At 33.5% G+C, this 23,812-nt stretch overlaps 1 long non-coding RNA gene across 1 annotated transcript in view; it reads right to left on the reverse strand.

The window, feature by feature from the left end:
• LOC134758241 (uncharacterized) overlaps nucleotides 1-21,770 on the reverse strand; it is a 109,773-nt gene extending 88,003 nt beyond the window's left edge. The window contains exon 1 of the long non-coding RNA XR_010133211.1: nucleotides 21,682-21,770. This is a non-coding gene — a long non-coding RNA (uncharacterized lncRNA). The remainder of the gene's footprint in view (nucleotides 1-21,681) is intronic.
• Between the last annotated feature and the right edge of the window lie 2,042 nt (nucleotides 21,771-23,812).

Consider the following 23,812-nt stretch of genomic DNA (forward strand, 5'->3'; position numbering starts at 1 on the left):
GAGGGCCTCAGGAAGCTTATAATCACAGGGGAAGGCAAAGGGGAGCCAGTGTGTCACATGGTGAGAAAGGGAGCAAGAGAGTGAGAAGGAAGTTCCATGCTCTTTTAAACAACCGGATCACACTTGAACTCATAGCTGAGAACTCACTCATTACCTCAAGGATAACACCCAGCCAATTCAGGAGGGACCTACACCCATAATTCAAACACCTCCTACCAGGACCCACTTCCAACATTGGAGATTGCAACTCAACATGAGGTATGGAGGGGACAAACATCCAAAACATACCACTACTCTTCATGAAGATAAAATTGATACACATATCATCACTATACATATATATATAAAGTTATATATAAAATTATTAAAAATATATACACATGTATTGTACCATTACTGCATATATATGTATATATGCTTATGCTTTTTAAAATGCATGGAACACAGTAAATATGCTGTCAGAAATAGGCAACAATTAATAGTATGCTTGGTTTCTGTATCCTATTTAAATTATTGTCATCAGTAACCCAAAGAATACTGTCTCTAAAGTATTAAGTTCTAGTCAAAAGTGAATCCAAGCTTAAATGCACAACCAGAAGTAGATAATGTCTTTCCAGATATTTCTGCAAGTTTCTAGGAGGTATTCAAAATCCTGTGAACAACTTGTTGGAAAAGTTTCTCCAAGTAAAGAAAATCACATGTATGGAAGCATGAATAAGGCAAACACCATGACACACAGCAAGACTTGGAAGTAGTTTAGTAGCGTGACAGTCTAGGAAAACTAAAAGGCAATAGATATGTTGTGAGCAAATCACAGTGATCCTTATAGGACACATATGAAATTTATATTTTATGCTGTGTTTATTGAGGAATAGGGCAATCAAAATAAATAACGACAGCTAGAAAATTATTATATAAATTATTATTACAGATCTTGGAAGATGAGATAAAAATAAACATATTTCAGGAAGTAGTAGCGATAACAGGTAGACGGGTAAATACGTAAGACAGGAAAAAATAGAGGTCTATAATTATCCTCGTAATTCTAGATTGGGCTATAATAATGACATTAGTTATAATTGATTAAAAAACTAATTATATTCAAGGACCTCAGCCATGTGTCTTGTATTAATTATATCATTAACAGTTAATAAGAACCAATTTCAACTTACTCTTAAAATCTGCCTTGAATGTCTCAAAGGCATCCCAAACCTAATACATCAAGACCTAATTTTAGTTTCTTCCTCCTAACACTACTGGCCACTAATAGCTTATACAATGCTTTACCATAAATAAGCAAGATATAGCCTTTCTGGAAGGGGCAGTCTATGGACAACTATCTCAGGAAGCAGATCGAGAGCTAGATTTGAGTACAAAGTCACCTATTTATTTCAACATTTCTGTGCAGTACACAAGTTTCACAACCATACCTGGTAGGCTTGTGACTTTTCCATCTGAGAAAATGGTACAAAAATCCTAATTGGTTAAAGCAGAAATCTGAGACTCAGTTTTGATCTTTCTTTTCTCTTTACATTTCTTATCATGTAAGTGAATTTTTTTCCTTCAAAATATTTCTGAGTGCTCACTTTTCCATCCTTACCACCATTTTCTTAGCTCAAAGCACTGTGGTCTACTTCGCAGTTAGTATCTTTCTTACTGGTCTCTCTATTTCTGCATTGACTCAACTTCCAGTAGAAAATGACAATGATAACTTAAATAAAGATCAAGAAATAGATATCCATAAATCTAAGTAAAGGTTAATATTTATAATAAACAAGAAACAACATATAGAAAAAAAATCACATCTCATTAGATGAAGTATAATGTAATTTCACACTAAAAGGATACAAAGTATTAACAAGGTATGTGAAATAGTCATTCTTATCAATATATTAATTAAAAAACTAAGGAAATGAAATTTCTCTACAGATTTTCAATACCTTTTTAGAGAAATTGGCATAAAACATAAAATAAATTGTTAAATTGTGGTGATTATTTGTGGGAACAGAGGGTAGGGACTGAAAGATTGTAATTTAAACACTCTGATTTGTTCTAAATTGTTTCATAAATTGATATTCACATTTCAGAAATCTCTGCAAAATTACATAAGCAGAGGATTTAAAAGTATATGACCCAGTAAACCTCCTCTAAGTGATTTAACCTCAGGAAATATGTAAAAAGAAGAAAAATGTGTATAAATAGATTCAGCACAGCATCATCTTTTTAAAAAAAGTTAAAATAAATGTCCATCACAGTGTAATAGCTGTGCACGCTCTTTTATATCAATATTACAAATAAGAAGTATACATAGAAACTTGAATTAGCATCTACAATGTAATGTTAAATAAAAAAGAAAAAACAGAAATATATATATCCATTAGATAATTACTTACTGTTTTAAGCTGGTATAGAGTTTTGAAAGATAGAGCAGTAACAAATTGGAAATATGGTAATCCAATTTTGGCACTTTTGTAAAAAGTATCTCATGTTTATCTGTTTATATAAATTGTGATTATCTTTAAAATTGTTATATTAAAAGATAAATATTCCATGGCACTGGTGAACAGTAAAGTTTTAAAATAAGTGGAAAAAATTTATAATCTCATTAATACGACAAAAAATTAGCATTTTTTACTTTTGAGAGAATTGCTTTCTTTTTCTGTCATATTTGATTTCTGTCATCAAAAATTGATGCTCAAATATTTACAAATGATTCTCAGTTTTTGACTAACACAGAACAGATTTGTTTTCTTCATTTACCTGAAATTCATTTTGTGGAGTTCTAAATTTAAGGTTACATTGTAAGATAAATTCACTCTGAAATGGCACTTTTCTTACTTATAGAATTTGAATGACTGGCATTCCCATTCTATCTGTCTTTAATGGTCAATATTTAATATACATTATATATTATAATGTATGTGTTAAATACATTTTATGGAACAAACTAAAATCTTTAAGAATTTCTCACACATCCATAATTTATTTATTTTGTCGTAATAATATCCAATTTATTAAAATAGAAATCAATGGTTTGGCTAAATATTGGCTAGTTACATTAAGAGTTGTGTTAGTTCATTTTCACACTGCTATAAAAAACCACCTGAGGCTGGGTAATTTATAAAGAAAAAAGGTATAATTCTTTCACAGTTCCAAAGTCTGTACAGGAAGCATGGCTAGGAAGACCTCCTGAAACTTACAATTATGGCGGAAGGCAAAGGGGAAGCACACATGTGTTCACACGGCCAGAGCAGGAGGAGGAGAGGAGAGGTGCTACTCACTTTTAAGCAACCAGATCTCAAAATAACTCACTCACTGTCACAAGAGCAGCACCAAAGGGGAAATCTGTCCCCATGATCCAATCTCCTCCCGCCAGGCCCCACCTCCAACATTGGAGTTACAATTTGACATGAGATTTGGATGGGGACAGAGACCCAAACCATATCAAGGTTCATGTCAATAAGTAAATGAAAATATAGTAGTAAAAGGAAAAAATAATTCACAGTAATAAAAAAGGAGGAAAACATAAGCCTTTAAAGGGAAGAAAAAAAAACCACTCAAACTCCCTATGAATCATAATAATAGGCACATGAAAAATATCATTTTAGGCTATTTTATTATCAAACCTGTAAAACACTCAATTTCCAGGTTTAAATTGAACTCAATTTAAATGAGCTATGTGGAAGCAGGTGCTGTTGCTATGTCTCCTAGTTGATATCTTTTTTTTTTTTTTAGGTCAGATTGGCAGTATCTTTTAAAAGGCATTCCGTGCCTATTCCTCTTAGCCATAAATTCTGGAATTTATGACTGAGATCTTTACATATTACACTAATGAACGAATAGAAATGTATAAATTTTCTGTTTACAACATCATTGACACAAAATTGGAAACATTTAAATGTCTATGTTTTGGGGGCTTAAGAAACAGTTAAAATAGGATATTATTTTCAACTGTAATATTTCTATTTGACATAAAGTAAGACTGAACTGAACTACAGAAATAAGTCAAAACATAACAGATGCTAGTGAGGTTGCAGAGAAAAGGGAACACTTCTACACGTTGGTAGAAGTGTAAATTAGTTCAACCATTGTGGAAAGCTGTATGTTGATTCCTTAAAGAGCTAAAAACAGAACTACCATTTGATTCAGCAATCCCATTACTGGTTATATGCCCAGAGCAGTATATATCATTCTCTTATAAAGACACAAGCACATAAATATTTATTGCAGCACTATTCACAATAGCAAAGACATGTAATCAACCCAAATGCCCATCAATGACAGACTGGATGAAAAAAAGTGTAGCACATATAGACATGGAATACTATGCAGCCATAAAAAAGAATGATATTATGTCTTTTGTAAGAACATAGATGGAGCTGGAGGCTATTATCCTTAGCAAACTAACTCAAGAACAGAAACCAAATACTACATGTTCTCACTTATAAGTGGGAGCTAAATGATGAGAACTCATGAACAAAAAGAAGGGAACAATAGATACTGGAGTCTATATGAGGGTGGAGAGTAGGAGGAGGCAGAGAAGCAGCAAAAATAACTATTGGATACTAGACTTAATACCTGGGTGATGAAATAATGTGTACAGCAAACCCCATGACATGAGTTTACCTGTATAACTAACCTGCACACGTATCCCCAAACCTGAAATAGAAGTTAAAAATAATTTAAAAAGTAGACATTTCTAAATTCACATCCTTCTTATACTCTGACTCTCTTTTCATGCTATGATCAGAGCCCAGCTTCTGGCATGAGTTTTCTATACATATGATTTTCTCTTTTTCCCCTTCACTTCACTCTCTTTCCCCTTACAAACTCTTTTTATAAAAATTATCTTATAGTAATTGTGATATATTTGACACATACAGATTTATATGCAGCAGATATAACTTTTTAGGTACAGCAACACAAAAAATAGCTGTGCTTTCTCATCTAACCCATAAACTGCATTATCAATAACTTGTATTATACATAGCTGTACCTCTACAACATCAATTACACAACACCAAGAACTAAACTGTAGACTTAATAATTCATATATAATTAGATTAAAATAAAAATCCATTATGACTATGTCTCTTATTGAGAGAATTTAGTGTGTTCATAATTCACTGTTGATACATTTTATATATTTTTCTACATCGTGCATCATCTTGTTCAGTTTTTAAATGTTTGTTTCTTTTTGTTTGTTTTTCCTACTGTTTTGCAAATTAATTTGGCTAATTCTTGGATTTTCTTTTTCTTATTCATGTATCTCTTTTGATTCTATATCAGAACTTATTTCATTTCTTTTATTGGCCCTTAAAAAAGTCACCATGAAAAGTAATTCCAGAGCTGAAAATACTTTGCCTCTCTTTGTCACTTAAATAATTCATATGTCCTTATTTCTCAGTGCTATATTTTGCATAGTTTCTTATGATACATTTTCTGCTTGTTTTTTTCTCTTTAACTTAAGGAGATTTCTAGAAATTTCATTTTCAGAAATGATGTTTCTTTTAATCTTCCTGTCCATTTCTGAAATATTCTTACTGCTTTCTCATCTTTGTTATTTAGCTCTTTATTTCTTTAACATTTTGTACATAGTTATTCTATACTCTTTGTTAGATATTTCCTGTACCTTCAGTTTGGAAGGATTGAAGTCTGTCATTTGTTTACATTGAGGTAAAATATACATATAAAATTTACCATTGTTATCATTTTAAGATGTACGGCTCAGTGGTAATAAATACATTCAAATATTTCCTTCATCGCCTCCCTCTTACACTTTCAGGTCTCTGGTAACTACCTGTTTGTATTATCCGCTGACTTATTGAAGGTGGCTTGCTTTTTAATGTGCTATCTTTGAGCTCACAATAATTGCTTTAATATTTGGAGGTTCTTTGAGCTGCAATATTGGAAGCTTCATTCCATAAAGAATTTGCTTCTCTTTATGCTTCTTCCAGCAGCCAGCTAACACCAGGAACTAGCATGTTAACACAAACTAAGTCCCTCCTCCTCCAGGGCTCTGCTCAGTTTAAGGTTCTTGGATTCAGCTTCAGCACAGCTCTGCTGCTGCTATCTGCACCCAGCCTCAGGACAAGAATACCTAACTTGGCTTCTTGCTACTCTGGTCCCAGACCATGCATGTTATTTGGAGGAAGCATTGTTGGAGACCTCCTTTACTTATGAGATGAGTGATAACTCAAAGAATGTGCATTATGAAGAATATACTTTTCTGTATTGAGAAGATCCCTCTATACCTAGTCAACTTTATTTTGAAAGCAGAACTCCTTTGCTCTTCAAAAGGCTCCAATTCCACTTCAACCATAATCGCTGTAAAAACAGTGCTTAGTGAATAAAATATGGCCAAATCTAATGAATATAATGAATATATTGTAGTTCTTATCTTTCTTTCTTTTTTTTTTCTTTTTTTTGAGACGGAGCCTCGCTCTATCGCCCAGGCTGGAGTGCAGTGGCACCATCTCGGCTCACTGCAAGCTCCGCCTCCCGGGTTCATGCCATTCTCCTGCCTCCTGAGTAGCTGGAACTACAGGCGCCCGCCACCACGCCCGGCTAATTGTATTTTTAGTAGAGACGGGGTTTCACTGTGTTCGCCAGGATGGTCTCGATCTCCTGACCTCGTGATCCACCCGCCTCGGCCTCCCAAAGTGCTCGGATTACAAGCGTGAGCCACCGCGCCAGGCCAGTTCTTATCTTTCTTAACCTCTCAGCAATATTCATTATAGTTATCAGTCTTCCCTTTTTTGAACATGCATTTTTTGAATTCTAAGGTACTGTACTCTTGTAAGTTTTCTTCTTTTAATTTTTTTTTTAATCCTCTTTGCAGTCTCTTACCTCTTTTGATTGTTAAATAATGAAAAGCCTTAGGGTGTTGCTCCAAATCTCTTCTTGTCTCAATATACTTCTCTTCCTGTATGAAATAATTTACTACCATGTCTTTAAAAATACAACTATGTATCAATGATTCCAGATATTTAATTCTACTTCGTCTCTCTCCTCACATCAAACTTGTACATAAAATAATTCAAAACAGCTTTTTACATATGTTACTGGAAACTCAAATATATTATCCAACCTAAACTCTTAATATTCTTGCCAAAGTGTGTTCCAAGATTTGCTTATCTTAATAAATTATATTGCCATTTATTCTATAACTGAAATAGATTTCTAGAAATCACCTTTTACATTCTCCCTTCCCCTATTCATACGTTGCACCTATTATCATCAAATCATGTCATTTCTAACTTCTAGGTATTTTTCTTGACTACGCCCGTTTCTTTTCACCTGTAATGCTTATAATGCTATACCTTCTCAGTCTTACACTTACTCCCTCCTATCCAACTTTTTCATGATTAATAAGTACTATCTTTTGTAAATTATTCAATAGCTTCTTAGTATACTCAGAATACAGGAAAAAGCCTTTTCCTACTGTACCAAACCCTGAATAACATTTCCTTTAACTAGCTCTCTAGCGATACCTAATGCTTCCATCACTTTTATCATCATGCCTCATCCGCACTGGCTTTAAGTATAAGTTAACTTTTATATAGTAATGCTGCATAACAAACCCCCAGATATCCATGGCTAAAATCAACAATATTTATGTTTAATGCATGAGGCTCTGTGTCAACCATAGCAGCACTGCTACAGGCTGTAGGGTGTCTTATCATTCTGCTGCCCTTGCTAAAGGAGCAGTTTCTCCCTGGCGCATGACGTTCTCACAATGGAATGTTAGAACACAAGCTTAAGGAAATTCATAATCCATCTTTAGTCTCTACTCAAAACTGACATGCTGTCACTTTTAACTACATTCCAGTGCCCAAAGAAAGTCAGATTGCAAGCCCAATGTTAATAGACAGGGAAATCATACCAATTCCACAAGAAGGAGCAAGGGTAGGGCAGCCTGAAAATTTGATAAACAAAAATAAAAGAGATTGAAATTTTAGTCTTTTAAAACCCGTACTTTTGTGTTCCAAGGCCTTGGCATGAGGCTTCAGTAGTTTTCATTGAATTCTTTAAAGTTCCACTTTAAGACTACTTTTTGCCTAATAATAGGACTCCTTTCAGCTTTGTTTTTTTCTTCTCATTTATCCTCAGTCATTAAATGAAATAGAAATGACAACTGAGAATTCTGAGACAAGGTTCTATGTCAGTAGCAATAACTAGGAAGCATAAAGTCAAATTTAATTTATAAAACTTCTTTTCATATTTACATATATTTTTGACACAGGTCTTACTCTGTTGCCCAGGCTGGAGTGCAGTGGCACAATCTTGGCTCACTGCAACCTCTGCCTCCTGAGTTCAAGTGATTCTCATGCCTCAGTCTCCTGAGTAGCTGGGACTACAGGCACAAACCACCACAACTGGCTAATGGAGTTTCACCATGCTGGCCAGGCTGGTCTGAAAGTCCCGCCCTCAAATGATCTGCCCATCTCGGCCTCCCAAACTTCTGGGATTACAGGCATGAGCCACCATGACTGGCCCTACGATTTATTTAGATAATAAAAGACTATTCTGCAAAATATACGCAGAAGTCTCATAAACCAAAAGAAGAAAGAAGAAGGGAAAGGACAGAGGAAGGAAGGAAACAGGAAAAGAGGAAACAAAATAACATTTAATAGAAAAATAAAGTTGTTCACAAACAATTCACAAAAAGAAGCCTATGTTGCCAATTAGTGTACAAAATGACACATTATTTCATACTCATCATTTTGTAAAAATAGAAAAATACAGCAATAGGCTGGGCATGGTGGCTCATGCTTATAATCCCAGCACTTTGGAAGGCTGAGGCGGGTGGATCATGAAGTCAGGAGTTCTAGACCAGCCTGGCCAACATGGTGAAACCCCGTCTCTACTAAAGATAAAAAAAAATTAGCTGGGCATGGTGGTGCACGCCTGTAATCCCAGCTACTCGGGAGGTTGAGGCAGGAGAATCGCTTGAACCTGGGAGGCAGAGGTCGCAGTGAGCTGAGGTCACGCCATTGCACCTAGCCTGGGCAACAGGGTGAGATTCCATCTCAAAAAGAAAAAAAAGAAAGAAAAATACAGCAATACCAAGCATTAGTAAGGGCATAGGCCCAAGAGAAATTTTATACACTATTGTGGGTGTAAATTTTTCAACCAATGAAATGAAAGTTCCATGGGGGGGTGGGGGGTAAAGCTCATATATTATAGTTCCTGTTCTGCATTACAATAACTTTTCTGGAAAATTTCTTAACCAATTTATATACGACGTTGGTGAAGTTGCTTTCGTAAAAATTATGATAGCAAGAAGAAATCTAATACAGATGATTCCATCTTTCCTCTAACCTCACAAGCTAACTGTCTTTGCTTATTCCTTGGCATATGCCAAGCTAGCTGTGGGAGGAATTTCGTTTATAGTTTAACTTTAAAACAAAGGTGATAACCGTCCCTTCCCAGAACTAATCTTTCTGGTTTGGGGCTGAACCTGCTTTTGTAAAAATAACAGATTGGCCACAGGTTAGAATTATGATCCAGGAGTCATGTAGCCATAGGTCATAAGATTTGTAACCTCCCCAGTTGCTCCTATAGATAACATCACTATTATAAAACCTAAGACTGGTGTTTGAGATGTTTTCAGAGCTTTCATTCTGATGCACTAGCTGACTCCACCCAGACCAATAACCCATACTAAGAAACTGACTCAACTGCCCTTGTGCCTCCCAACCCAGGAATTGACTCAGTGCAAGAAGACAGCTTCAACTCCCTATAATTTCATCCTTGCCCCAACCAATCAGCATTCCTCTATTCCTTAGCCCCTCTGTCTACCAACCTATACTTGAAAAATCCAAGCATCTAAATTCTTGGAGAAGCAGATTTGAAAATTATCTCCTGTCCCCCTCACCTGTCTGGCCCTGTGATGATTAAACTCTTTTTTGCTGTTAACACCTGCTGTTCTCTGTGTATTGGCTTTTCTGGGCAGTGAGCAAGATGAACCTGTCGGCCAATTACTTTGGAGCTAAAAAAACATCTGATTAACACGGCATGATTTTTTTCAGAAAAAAAAAAAAGGGTGAATGGTTTTAGTTCTTATTTATAATTTCCCATTAATTTAAAAAAGGCAAAATTTTCCTTTTATTTTCTGCTTTTCTTCATTTCTTTGCTTTATTTGCAATCATCCTTATTTTTATATATCAATTATTCTTGTCTTTATCCTTATATCTTTCCTTTACCATTTTCTTAATTACACCATGTTTAATAAGATAGCAAATAAATTTGTGGATGTTATAAAATAATTTATATATTTTTAAGAATAATAAATGATGAGGGAAATACAAGAAAAATGATATACATACTATTTTCTCAAGTGCCCATTCAGTAGAAGTCACATAACAAGGCTGATTCTTACTAAAATCTCAAAGTACAACCATAAGGTCAATTTGGTAAGTGGTAGCTGCTCCATAAATCCTGCTGAATTTGTTGATGAATGAATGAATAGATGTGCAACTTGTCGAGGTGAATACCGGGAAGAGTTGTTCACTATAACTCAATAGTTCAACTTTCTTATGTAATAATAGTGTAAAGTAGAACTTGAATTTATTTTTAGTTTTTCCATAAGGATAACCAAGTGTAACCTCTCCCTGAAAGTACTGTGTTACTACCTTTCATCGCCACTAAATGCTTGGTTAGAAATCCTTTCATAACAATAGTGATAAGAATATAGTATTTTGAAATGTGTCAATAAACTAAACTAGCCTGAGCCTATTTAAAATGTTAGTTTGCTTCCAGAAAGACATGATGACTTTAAATGTCATTCTTAATGAGATCCACTTTATAAGAGACTACGCAATTTACCCACTTCTCAAATTTTTACAAAGTCAATTTGCCTCTTAATGTTCATGTATGTTCAAACCTTGCAGGATGGAATAAGAATAGTTTCTCATCTCTTATGTCTTGCCTCCTGTCTAATCAAAGCATTTTCTAATTCAAATTGCATTAAGTGGTGCACATCAGATGAGTTCATCTAGTCATTGAATGAGAAAAGCATCCCACTGAGGGCTGAGCTGAGGAATCACTTAAAGCTTTTAACTATCAAGCTGTTTTCAACCTATTTATTTTCCATGACATCAGTTATCATTTTCAAGAGATTGGTTTCTCAATAGTTTCTTTTCCTGGTGAGGTGACATAAAAAGGAAAAAAAAAGCGATCTTCTTACTCAGTTACATAAATCTCAATACCAAACCCCCATCACATTCCCAAACAGTCATTCTATCTAAATTCACTCATAAGTAATATTGTAAAATAGATTATTCTATTGTGCAAAAGAGGATGTTAGAAGTTTTCCTTGCTTTATAAAAAAATACTGGGGCTTTTATACCTATATATAAACAAAGAAATTTATCATATTAGTGTAATAATTCATTGTTTGATCACCATTATTCATTTGATGATTAGAAAACAAAACTTTTAGAATCTCTTTCTGCTTAATTCCTTGCAACTGGGACATTTCTTGATGGATTTTTTTTTTCAAATTGATTTGAATAGCATTTAAAAAACAGTCTAAGGCAATTGGCTATTTATTTTGATTTATTAAAAACAGAAACTACATTTAAGAAAAATTCAATCCAATTTGAAATTGGAATCTGAAGTTCACAAACATTGTGCCACAGTTTGTCCAGATATCCACAATTCAATGTCATGTACCTTGTGTTAGAAACTTTTCAATTACATTTAAAATGAAATAAAGAAATTAGATTTGGGTTCTGGACAAACTTAAAATTCCTATCATTTTTTAATGGCAAATCAACCCAGCCAGCCACAATAGCCATAGTAACGGGTCTCAGGAATTTTTATTCATGTTGCATGATATTGGTTTTCAAAAACTGGGTATCTTCTCTTGAGAATGTGGAATTTTGATAATGAAACTGTTACATATCTTTTACATAGGACTAGGGCTGAGACATGTAAATGTATAATAATCAATCATTCATCATGAATACCAGAGAGGCCGAGAATTATCTTTCTAGAGCAATGAATAAAGCTGATATTTGGAGAGAAACACAGACAAAAAAAACAAAAACAAAAAACAAAAACACAAAACAAAAAAAACTCTACAACAAACCTCTACATGTACCCACTGAACCTAAAATACAAGTTGGAAAGAAAAAAAATTAATGCAATGAGATATCATGAGATATCACCCCACACCTGTTAGGATGACTATCATCAAGAAAACAAGAGGTAACAAATGTTGACAAGGATGTGGAGAAAAAGGAGTTCTTGCACAAGGCTGGTGAGAATGTAAATTGGTACAGCCACTAGGGAAAACAGTAGAGTAACCTCAAAAAATTAAAAATAGAGCTATCATATGATCCAGCAATCCCACTTCTCAGCATATATCCAAAAGAATGGAAATCAGGATCTCGAAGAGATAGCTGAACTCCCAAGTTTGTTGTAACATTATTCATAATAGCCAAGATATGAAAACAACCTGTATGTCTATCGACAGATAAATCGATAAGAAAAAAAAAACGCTATAGTATGTACATACAATGGAATATTATTCAGCCTTAGAAAAGAAGGAAATCCTACCATATGTGGTGGCATGAATGAACCTAGAGGACATTATTCTAAGTGAAATAAGCTAGTCACAAAGAAAAAATAATCAATTCTTCCAGTAATACGACTATTTAAAATAGTCAGACTCATGGAAGCGGAGAGTAAAATGAAGACTATAGAGGCGAGGGCAAGGGAAAAATGGGGGTTTACGTTAAATTGGTATAAAGTTGCAGTTTGCAAGGTGAATAACTTCTAGACGGGAGGCTGAGGCAGGAGAATTACTTGAATCTGGGAGGCAGAGGTTGCGGTGAGCCAAGATTGTGACATTGCACTCCAGCCTGGGCAACAAGAGCGAAACTCCGTCTCAACCAAAAAGTAAGTAAGTAAGTAAATAAATAAATAAATAAATAAATAAAGCAAAGTTGCTATCTTCAAGAAACAGATAAAAAGGAGAAATAGATAATACATATATTATGACACATTATGATGGGGACATTTATAAATGAGTTTATAATAATGTGTAAGCAGCATATACCTTACTGATTCACATTGGGAGGTGATAAGAGAAATTTGAATCAAGAAGACCGACTTTACAGATAAAGAAAATTGAGTCACCAACTTAAAATAAGGAATTTGTATACAGTTTATTCAGTGTGATGTGATCATATTCAATATTCCATCTAGAGACCCAGCTAGTTGTTCATCAATTTCTCATCACTAAAACAAACAAACAAACAAACAAAAGAACAACCCTAGAAAGACTATTCTTTCTCTATTGGCTTAGCAACTTTGTTGAAAATCATTTGAGCATGTATTTGAGGATTTCTGGGCTCTCTCCTTAATTCCATTGGTCTATGTGTTTGCCTTTCATGCCAGTACCATACTGTTTTCAATATGGTGGCTTACTTTTGAAATAAAGAAGTGTCAAATCTCCATCTTTGTTCTGTTTTTACAATGTGGTTTTGCTATTACGTCCCTTGAGATTCCAGATGAATATTAGGACGAGTTTTTCTATTTCTGCAAAAGCAAATGGTGGTGGGAAAATTAAATATCCACATGCAAAAGAATGAAGTTGGACTTTTCCTAACATGACACATAAAAATTAACTTAAAAATAGTTTCATAGTCTAAATGTAAGACCTAATATTATAAAACCCTAGAAGAAAACATAAGACAAAAGATTCACAGCATTGTATTTAACAGTGGTTTTTTGGATCTAGTACTAAAAGCATAGACAACAAATTAAAAAAATAGGTAAGCTGTATGTCATTGAAATTTCTAACTTTTATGCATCAAAGGCGATTATCAAGAATGAAAAACACAACTCACAAAATGGAAGAAAAAATATTTTTAAATCACATATCTCATAAGGGATTAATAACTAGTATACATATTATAAAAACTTCTACAATTCAACATCCAAAAATAACCAATCAACACTTTAAAAATGAGCAAAAGGCTTGAGTAGACTTTTTTCAAAGACAATATTCACAAGTGACCAATAAAGACATTAAAAGATATTCAACATTACTATTTATTAGCAAAATACAAAACAAAACCATAATGAGATATCACTTTGCACCCATTAACATGGCTATTATAAAAAAAGAAAAAAAAACACAGTTAAAAAATAACAACTGTTTTGGAGTATGTGGAAAAATTAAAATTCGTATACATTGCTATGGGAAGGTAAAATCGTGCAGTCGCTATGGAAACCAGTAAATATTAAACATAGACTTACCATATAACCAGCAATTTCACTTCTGGGCATATACTCCAAAGAATTGAAAGCAAGGACTCAAACAGATATTTGTACACCAATGTTCATAGCAGCATTATTTACAATACCCAAGTGATACAAACAGCACAAATGTCCATCAATAGATAAAAAATCAAAATGTGGCATATGTATAATAGAATATTATTCAGCCTTAAAATGAACTGAATTCTGATACATACTGAAATATGGATAAACCTTGATGGCATTATGCCAACTAGGCAAAACAGAAAAGTACAAATGTTGTATGACCCTATTTACATGAGACACCTGAAATATTAAAATTCATAGAAACAGAAAGTAGAGTAGTAGTTACAAGGGGTTGGGAAGGGGAATGGGGAGTGATTGGTTAATGGATACCAAGTTTCAGTTCGAAATGATGAAAAAATTCTGGAGATAGATAATGGCGATGGTTGATGCAATGAAGATATAACAACGTGAATGTACTTAATGCCACTGAACTATACGCTTAAAAAAATGTCAAAATGGTAAATTTTATGTTACATATATTTTACAACAATAAAAACAATTTTTAAAAACCACCTGATTTAAGGTAGTCTCTTTCCAAGTTCCTTGAACTGAGAAATTTTGTCACTTTCCAAGTCCTCTCTCTTAAAAACATTTGTTAAACTCACAGAAATTATTTTATAATACGAAGCCCCATTGGCAATATACATGTAAGTGATTTACAAAAGAAAACAAAAGTAGTATGAGGAAATAGGTGGTATTCTCTCGGCTGTGGCTTAAATTTTCTTATCTCTCCCTAGAAAAGTAAAAGTGGTCTTTAAGGGCTGCCCTCACTAAATCGCTACAAAAAATAAATAAACAACTCTTGGGCGGGTGCCTAGACATCTTGCAAATAAAAAGAAAACACATTTTTAGGCCTTTCATGGATTTTTTTCCAGTAGTAAACATGAAGAGTATTATTTAGGCCTGCTTATACTTGACAAAGACTTTATACTTGAAAGTCTGATCTTTGTTTAAACGCAAAGAAAAAAAAATTCTTGACAAAGTTTCACTACTATTCAAAATCTGCTTGAATATAAAAACATATGCCATCGTTCCATGATTTTGCTGAGTGAATATACAATAGTACTGAAAGAGAAGGAAATATATTTGAATTACACCACCTCACAAAGTAATGTCCCAAAGTAGAATGAAATAATCTGTAGCAAAATGTGTTGTGGCTAGCTTAAAATAATTTTACATTATAGAAATATATGAAAGGCATAAGTTTAAATAACAATCTTAAAAAGTCCAATTCATAATAGTGACCAATACATAAAATTTATAGCAAACAATATTTTAGTACAAAGGAAATCAAGATAACTAGCATCTGGAATAAGAAATGTGTAAAGATTGTATAATTTTGATTACGGAATGCATGACTTATGTTCCATTATCCAGTCTTTTCTACTTCTATGTGGTGCTTTCAGTTTAGTGACACTGGATTTCTTTTAATACATTTAACTTACTTTTTCCATTGTGATTAATAGAAGTAAATCAAGACTTTTCATGTTCATTTGTTTTTCAGAAAAAAAATATAACATTTTTTCTAAATAATTTCCTAAATATGAATGTATTAATTATAATTTCATGACTACTGCCTATTTTTAAGAAATTAAATTTATTTGCTGCAAGGGTTACTTTCATCACTTAATGTTGTGTAAACATTCTATTAGGAGAATTGTTTATTCAGGCTTGTATATTTTCAAGTGATGTATCTATCATTGTTTCAGTGTTTTGAATGTAAAATACATTGTTTGTTCTTATGGCTACTATTTTTCTTCCACGGAAATTTTAATGCTTATCTCTGGAAAAAAAGCTCTAAATTGGTTGACTAAAACATAAAATTAACCTAAAACACTGAAATCTGATTTTATTTATTATAGAATGTGAATCTATCTATCTCTACATATAGACAAGACAAGGCAATCTGCAAATATGATAGTTTGCGCAAGCAGTGAAATGGAAGTACAACGATGCATATTTGACATCTGAATCAGTGATCTAATGACTCACACTTTGCTTTCCATTATGTAGTATCATCAAATGGTTTTATTTAGTTACTGATTGAATCACATTATATTAAAAAGGAGTACAGTAACCACTAGAAAAACCAATAGCGACGTTCCAGACCAACCACTTTGTGAAATTTATAAATATTATCCACAAAAACAAAAGAGCTCAAACCACAAAGACATAATTAAAAGTTATAATATTTGTTTAAGAAAGGGATGACTTACCTTTTTACTTGGAGTTGTATAAATCAAGTCACAATATGGATTATAAATATGCCCCCAAATAAAGCAGAAACAATAGCAAATTTATTTAAACAAAACATATTAATGGATTTTACTGTGAAGGATAATACCATGACTTTAAAGACTGATACTCTTTTTACAACAGGGTGGAAATCTTGATGAATTTATGTACAAATTAACATTTGGCCTAGATTTATTATGGATTCCAGGCAGATTATTTTACCAAATTAAAAATTATGACTTTTAATGATGACTAGAGAAGTAATACTTGCATGCAAATCCATCTAACATTCAAAGAGAACATTTGAGATTTAAAAAGCTATGCAGTTTTGATTCAAAATTGAAGTAAATTTTAGAAACTTTAGTATGAACAAAATTCCTCACGTAATTTTCTAGTAATCAATGAGAAGACTTGGCAGGAACTGCAGATTATGTATTTCCATTCTAAATTGGAGTGAATGTCAGGGCAAACTTGAAAAAAAAAAGGTTATGGTTTTGTGTTTGTATATTTGCTTGTTTTTAATTAGTGCTATGTGAAAATACGCTTCTACGATACTAAGAATGTCAGAAAATATTACTTCTATAATTATAATAGCTTTAACAAAGGAATGCCATGAAAAATTTCTAATGTCCTTAATAGTCATGAATTCATAAGCATATCATCATATTTTATATACAGAATGATCATTTTAAAAAAATATATTTAGGATAAGATAACAGGATCGTTAAGATAATAATTGCATTTATATTGTGAAATATTCAATTCTTTCAGGAAAATGTCAGAAAACACATAGGCACCTTTTGAAGAATAAAAAGACCACTCTTCTACTCAATATCAAAGTTAAAAAATGATAAAATGACTTTGAAGACTTCACAATTTCATTTCTCCCAAGGCCTAAAAATTCCACTGTTCCATCTTCTAGTTCATTAATTCTTGCTTAGGACATGTATAATCTTGCTTAGTTTTGTAAAAACTGCAGTGAAAGCCAACTGTTACACTTTTTATTGTTATTTTATTATTTAAGTATTTTTATTGTTCATAGATTCCTTGCATATAATCTTAAGCTTTGAACAGGTAATTATATTTATTTTATTATCTTTGTCTAATTATATAATTATATGAAGTATCTGTGTATTTTCTTTTCTTGTTTTTTTTTTGGTTTTGGTTTGCTTTGGTTGTTTTTGCAGCTCATGTTTCATTTTTGCTCTCTGTAAATAGATATTTTGACTATAACTTTGTTGTTTTCCTTAAAAATTGATTTTAGGGCTTTTTCATGACCTTTAGTAGAACTGGGTTCCTTTGAGATGATATGTGCCAAGCACCTGAATGTACCTTGCAAGATTTCCAATTCTTAATTTTTGACTTCTTGACTTCATACAAGTAGCGAATTTTGGCTGCAAAGCTGCATTATAAGAAATGTTTGGATATAAATTCTCAGTTATGTTTTTCACATGTCTGTTTATTACCCTTCTTCATATTTGACATTCCAACTGATAGCGAGTTACAAAGGAATTAATATTCCATGTGGTACCCAAGGAGTATATTTCACATTCCCACTTAACATTCAGAGTTCTGGCTTAGGTTTTGAGGGATTCCTTTGATACCCCACTGTGGGTGGTCTGTGCTTGGGCCTTGTCCCTTCTCTGTGGTGCTTTAAATAATTGACTCCAAGTTCACAGAGTCTGGGAGACCTCAGATGAAACCTGGCTGCAGGAAAACACTTTTATTCCCTGACTCATCTCTCCACTCAGGTCTCTGACCTGAAATCTTCTGACATTATTATTATGTAACTAATGATTTTAAGGCAATTTATTTTATATTTTATCCAGAACTATTAGTTTTTTCAGTACAGGTAACAATCCAAGTGCTATCCAGTCTTATTAGCAGAAACAGCTGTTCAGATTTTTTTTGTCTGTTTGTTTTAAGACTGGTAATGTTTAAAATGATGTAATCAATGTTAATTTTATTATTCTCTACCAGCAAATTATTTTCTTTATTCATTAGAGAATTTAAGACTATTATTATCAGTGAGCACAATTACTACCATATTTAAACACTAACATAAAAGCTGACAAAATATTCTCCAAAGATAATGGAATCCAAGGGTATATAAGGAAATCACCATACATCAGCCTGCCATGTTAAAACATGAAAACATCCATGTACTATGCCTTGGCATGTACTATGCCTTGGCATGTACTATGCCTCTGAGTCTAGTGTGCGATTTAATGTTAATCTATAGGAAGGACTAAATCCTTGATGCATATTTTATTTCCCAAACCAACTAATTTCTGATATTCCTAGGTAATCATAATTCTTTTAAAATTTTTAATTTACTAGAGATAAAGAATAAGAAAAAACTTTGTTGATTTAAAGCCCAAGCCATTGATCATGGAGCAAGCCATAGAAGCTTAGGCAGAAGGCTACAGATATTGTCATTTCTCACAGTATTATAATAAAATAATAATATTTTTAAATGATATATTATGTTTTACTCTCATTGTTAATATTTTTGAGTGTTTAATGATGTAATTTATATTTGTGAAGCACTGATGATCCTGAAAATTTGAAAACCTTCCTCTAAAAAAATATGTACATTCTTTTTCTGGATGGGTGATTCTGATGTGAGCAAATGCCCATGTGTTTATGTGTTCAGTCTTACACTCTACTGACTTTTGATCCATTAATTTAATTTTTAGATTAAATTCAACTTTCTCTATTCATATATATGAAATACATAATACATTTTATTTATCTATATAGTGGAAAATGTGTATGTTAGTTATTTAAAATCGGGATTAACTGAATGTATCAGGAGCCTTCATAACTTACCACAGAAGATGGTACTTCATCAATAGTGTTTACTTAAAAGTCTTTGACTTCTAGGAAGCTGACTGGTTCAGGGGTTTATTAGTCTGCTGATAATGTCAGAACAATTTTTCACATTCACTTAGAGTGGAAGCTATTCAGAAAAGATGCTTGCTGGGATTTGAACATAATGGATTTTTCTAATTCACTCCCACGCTTGCCACCCACATATTTTCTTTCTATTATTTCAAAGATGAAATTAGAGCCATAGTCAAGAGTTTATAATTAAAGTGACATTGTTATTGTGTTTATATTATACCCAAAACAATGATCAAAGATTAACTAAAGGTCAAGGCACAATGTGTTAGAAAACAAGGAAACACACACACACACACGCTAAACTAGCAATTAAGGTTAGCAGCATATAATCGGAAAAATTCATTCTTGGTGATGGGAGAATCTACTACAACTGAATGTGAAAATGAAAGGTGATGGTGACAGAAATTAATTTTGTTCATATTATGAGCATTTATAGCAGACAGAGCACCAGGCAAGATCATACAGTGGCAAAAATTGAAAGCACTAAAGACTTATTAAGACCATGAGTTTCATTTCACACTCAGTAAAAGCTTGCTTATAGTAAGAATGATGAGGGAGGCTGAGGCAGGAGAATGGCGCGAACCCGGGAGGCGGAGCTTGCAGTGAGCAGAGATAGCGCCACTGCACTCCAGCCTGGGCAACAGAGCGAGACTCCATCTCAAAAACAAAACAAAACAAACTTAGTGATGAATGGTTCTTAGTCTTCTCTAGTTTGAAATATTTTGAGAAGCAAGACATTTGTTCTTTCTATTTCAATTCAGTACAGTCCCAGGCTAACACAAACATGCCCAATGTGTGTAACTGGAGCTCCACAAAAATTTGTTCATCAAACATAGCCAATTCTGCCTTTTCTGTTCTTTTGGATAGCTTTTCTCACTGTCAAAATGGTCTCTATGTAGTTTCTAGAGTATTTTCTCCAATTCTTCTAGGTCATAACAAAGGCCATGAAGCATTTCCTCATCTCTATAATTTTTTTTCTTTTTTCTTTTTAAAAATTTTTACACTTTTTTATTTTGAATTAATACTAGACTTAGAAAAAGGTTGCAAAAATAGTAAAGATACCTCCCTTATATCTTTCTTCCATTTTCTCTAATGTTAATGTCTTAACCATAGCACACTTGTCAAAAGTAGAAAATTAATATTGTTACAATATTATTTTTTAAACTACAGAGTTTATTCAAATGCTGTCAGGTTTTCCACTATTGTCCTCATGTTGAATACCTGTACCTAGTTATGTGTGACTGGATTTCCTGAAAGTAAGTATAGCTAGAGATATTTATCTGGGAGTCATAAACATATAGAGTAATTAAAGCCACGATTTTGGAGGAGATCCCCTAGAAAGTGAATGCAAATAGAAAATGAGTTATCAACATACTGATCGCTACAGTCATCTATCATTTATAAACTGGGAAGATGAGACTTTATGAAATAGACTGAATGGGTCTACCTGGTGAGTTCTGAAGTAAACCAAGTAGGATGTCACTGAGGATGAATGAAAAAAGGTGTGTGTGTGTGTGTGTGTGTGCATGTATGTGTGTGTATCAGGTATAGAGAAAAACATTGATGATGCAAGAAAAAAAATATTTACTAATTGTGAGAAAGAGTCCTTGAGTAAAAAATATGGGATTTGATTTTGTGTTTACAAAACATAGCCGGGCACGGTGGCTCACGCCTGTAAACCCAGCACTTTGGGAGGCCGAGGTGGGTGGATCATTTGAGGTCAGGAGTTCGAGGCCAGCCTGGCCAACATGGTGAAACCCTGCCTTTACTAAAAATATAAAAATTAGCCAGGCCCACGTGGTGGGTACCTGTAGTCCCAGCAACTCGGGAGGCTAAGGCAGGAGAATCACTTGAACGCAGGAGGCAGATGTAGCAGTGAGCCAACATAACGCCACTGCACTCCAGCCTGGGTGACAGAGTGAGACTCTGTCTCAAGAAAAAAAAAAAAAAAAGTGGAGTGTTCAATCCTTTTACTGGAAGAAAAATCTATTTTTATGGGTACAGGCCTAGGTAGGATGGTGGGTAATAGAGAAATGTGTAGAAATTATCTTCTTTTTAGTTTTTATTTTATTCAGTGAAATAAAAAAGCAAGATTACCAGATGAGAGTGAGGACTTGGGAAATGGGTCCAAAATAAGTGCCACATAACATAAGCAGTTTTAAGGATCACAGGCTCAACACATTGAAGGTCATTTCTTACCAACAAGTTGTCCAGATAGTCTTCTTTAAGCTAATCTATTGGGTGGATCTCTTCCAAACAGTCCTTAGATTCAGCCTTTGTCCAAAACATGGCTTCGTAGACTTCATCGTGGAGCTTTGTCCAGGCTGCAGGAAAGATCAATAGGGAAAGTGTGGACAAGAAAATCAAAAAGTTACTCATCGTCTGTACTTACATTTCATTATCTAAAGCAGGTCACCTGTCTCCACCTAACTGTGACAAGGCCAAGAAATATAGTTCAGTTCTATAACCAGGAGGAGGAAACAACTTTCATTAAGTACATAGCTCATTTCTGCTACAGTAGGGTTCAAGGTTTGAGGAGAAAAAAGGATGTAACATGTGAATTTAAGTCATTAGGAAAATAGAAATTATTAGCTATAGGGAAGTTGCTGAGTAATACAAAAGTCTCTGTTGAGGTTGGTAGTTTTAAAGTGGGAGCATTTAACATAGTTTGATATTAGTTCTTAAAGTTGTGATCATGGTTTTACAGTTAGAGTAGTCAGTAATATGACTACTATGGTAATGTTTCTGCCTGTGAGAAACAGGAAGTGAGTTGGATTTAACCACATTAGAGTTTTACCTGGAAGGCTCAGGAGAGAGAAGAAAGAGACTTGAGGGAATAGCAAATGGGTAATTATAAAATAAATTATAACGTCCAAAACAGATAGGGAAGAATGTAAGGACAAAATCTCAGTGACTTTGAAAAGCTTGTAGGGTCAACAGATTTATGGTCCCAGAGATATTTAAAGCAAAACGAAAACAAAAATTATTGCAGTCAGGGACCAGAGGGAATGAGGTAGAAACACAGGATTTGCGCGTTAATGAAGTGCTTGTAATGGGTATGACAGTAAGAGGTGAGTTAAAGGAGAAAAGCATCAGAGAGGAAGACACTGAAAGTGTTCTCTACGTGAATATCAAAATAATAATTAATTATGGCAGGAGAAATAGACGGAGTGGTAACGATTCAGGGGCTAAAATCTTCCCGTTTTGACAGGGAGGGCATGGGATCTGTGAATTGCCATATGATTTTCAAAGGAACTGAAGGTTTTGTAGAGTAGAGAGGTTGTATGAACGTGACACAGAAGGATGAGGAAGACATTTGCCTCCAGGCAAAGTGATACGTTTGAGAGGAAAAACAATCATCACTAGATGACTGCATGGAAAGCAGTCTTGGGGCACAGTAGTAATTTTGTTTAAAATAAGAGGATAAATCAACACTGCAAATAAGGAATTTTCTTAATGAAATAGTATGGATTTCAATGGATTTCACAAAGATTCTTGATTGTACAGAGGTGTGACACTGGGTCAGGTAAGGCAATTTGCAGTTTTATTCCAGGATGAGAGTCTTGTTAATGAGGGATAACATTTAGGAAAGTAATTAATTTCAGCAGCTTTGAGCAATTAGCTGTTATTTTATCTGTTTTCCCAACTATCCCTTGAGCACAATCCCTTTGGATACGTGGGGGTTTAATCTCACAAAGTCATAGACACACATACACACACACACACACACACACACACACAATCATAAAAGGAATATGATGTGGTATGTAAATCATACGTAGCATCAACATATTTGAGAGGCCAGAATATAAACCAATAAAAACGTTGAATGCATTATTAAGGCCAAACTGTTTTAATAAAGAGAAAAATTAGTTTATATAAGCATTCGAGGTTTTTTTGTGTTTGTTTTTGTCAGTAGTCTTATCCTGAAGGAAGAAAAATTATTATCGAAGTCAATTGATTCCTTTTCTCATAATTATAATAATCAGCATTTAGAAATACTTGAGAATCCTCCTAGTGATATAAAACTTCAGAAACTATAATATTCATCTTATTAAATTTACTAACAAGTCTCCAAAGAGAAACAGCTATGGTTTTAATAAATGAAGGTCTAGTATCATATATAGGGAATGCAGATCACAGACTTAATTAATGTTCATGCTAATTGGTCTTTACAAGTGGTATATTAAATATTGTATGATAATTAGATACAAATATTAATAATAAAAATATAAATATTTCATTAAGATTATTAAGATTGAAATCATACAATACTTATAGAATGGTGTTGTAGGCTTTACTGATAGTAATCATGGCCAGTTCTTTGTCA

Source organism: Gorilla gorilla, chromosome 3, assembly GCF_029281585.2.
Source record: "Gorilla gorilla gorilla isolate KB3781 chromosome 3, NHGRI_mGorGor1-v2.1_pri, whole genome shotgun sequence".
Taxonomy (NCBI): Eukaryota; Metazoa; Chordata; class Mammalia; order Primates; family Hominidae; genus Gorilla; species Gorilla gorilla.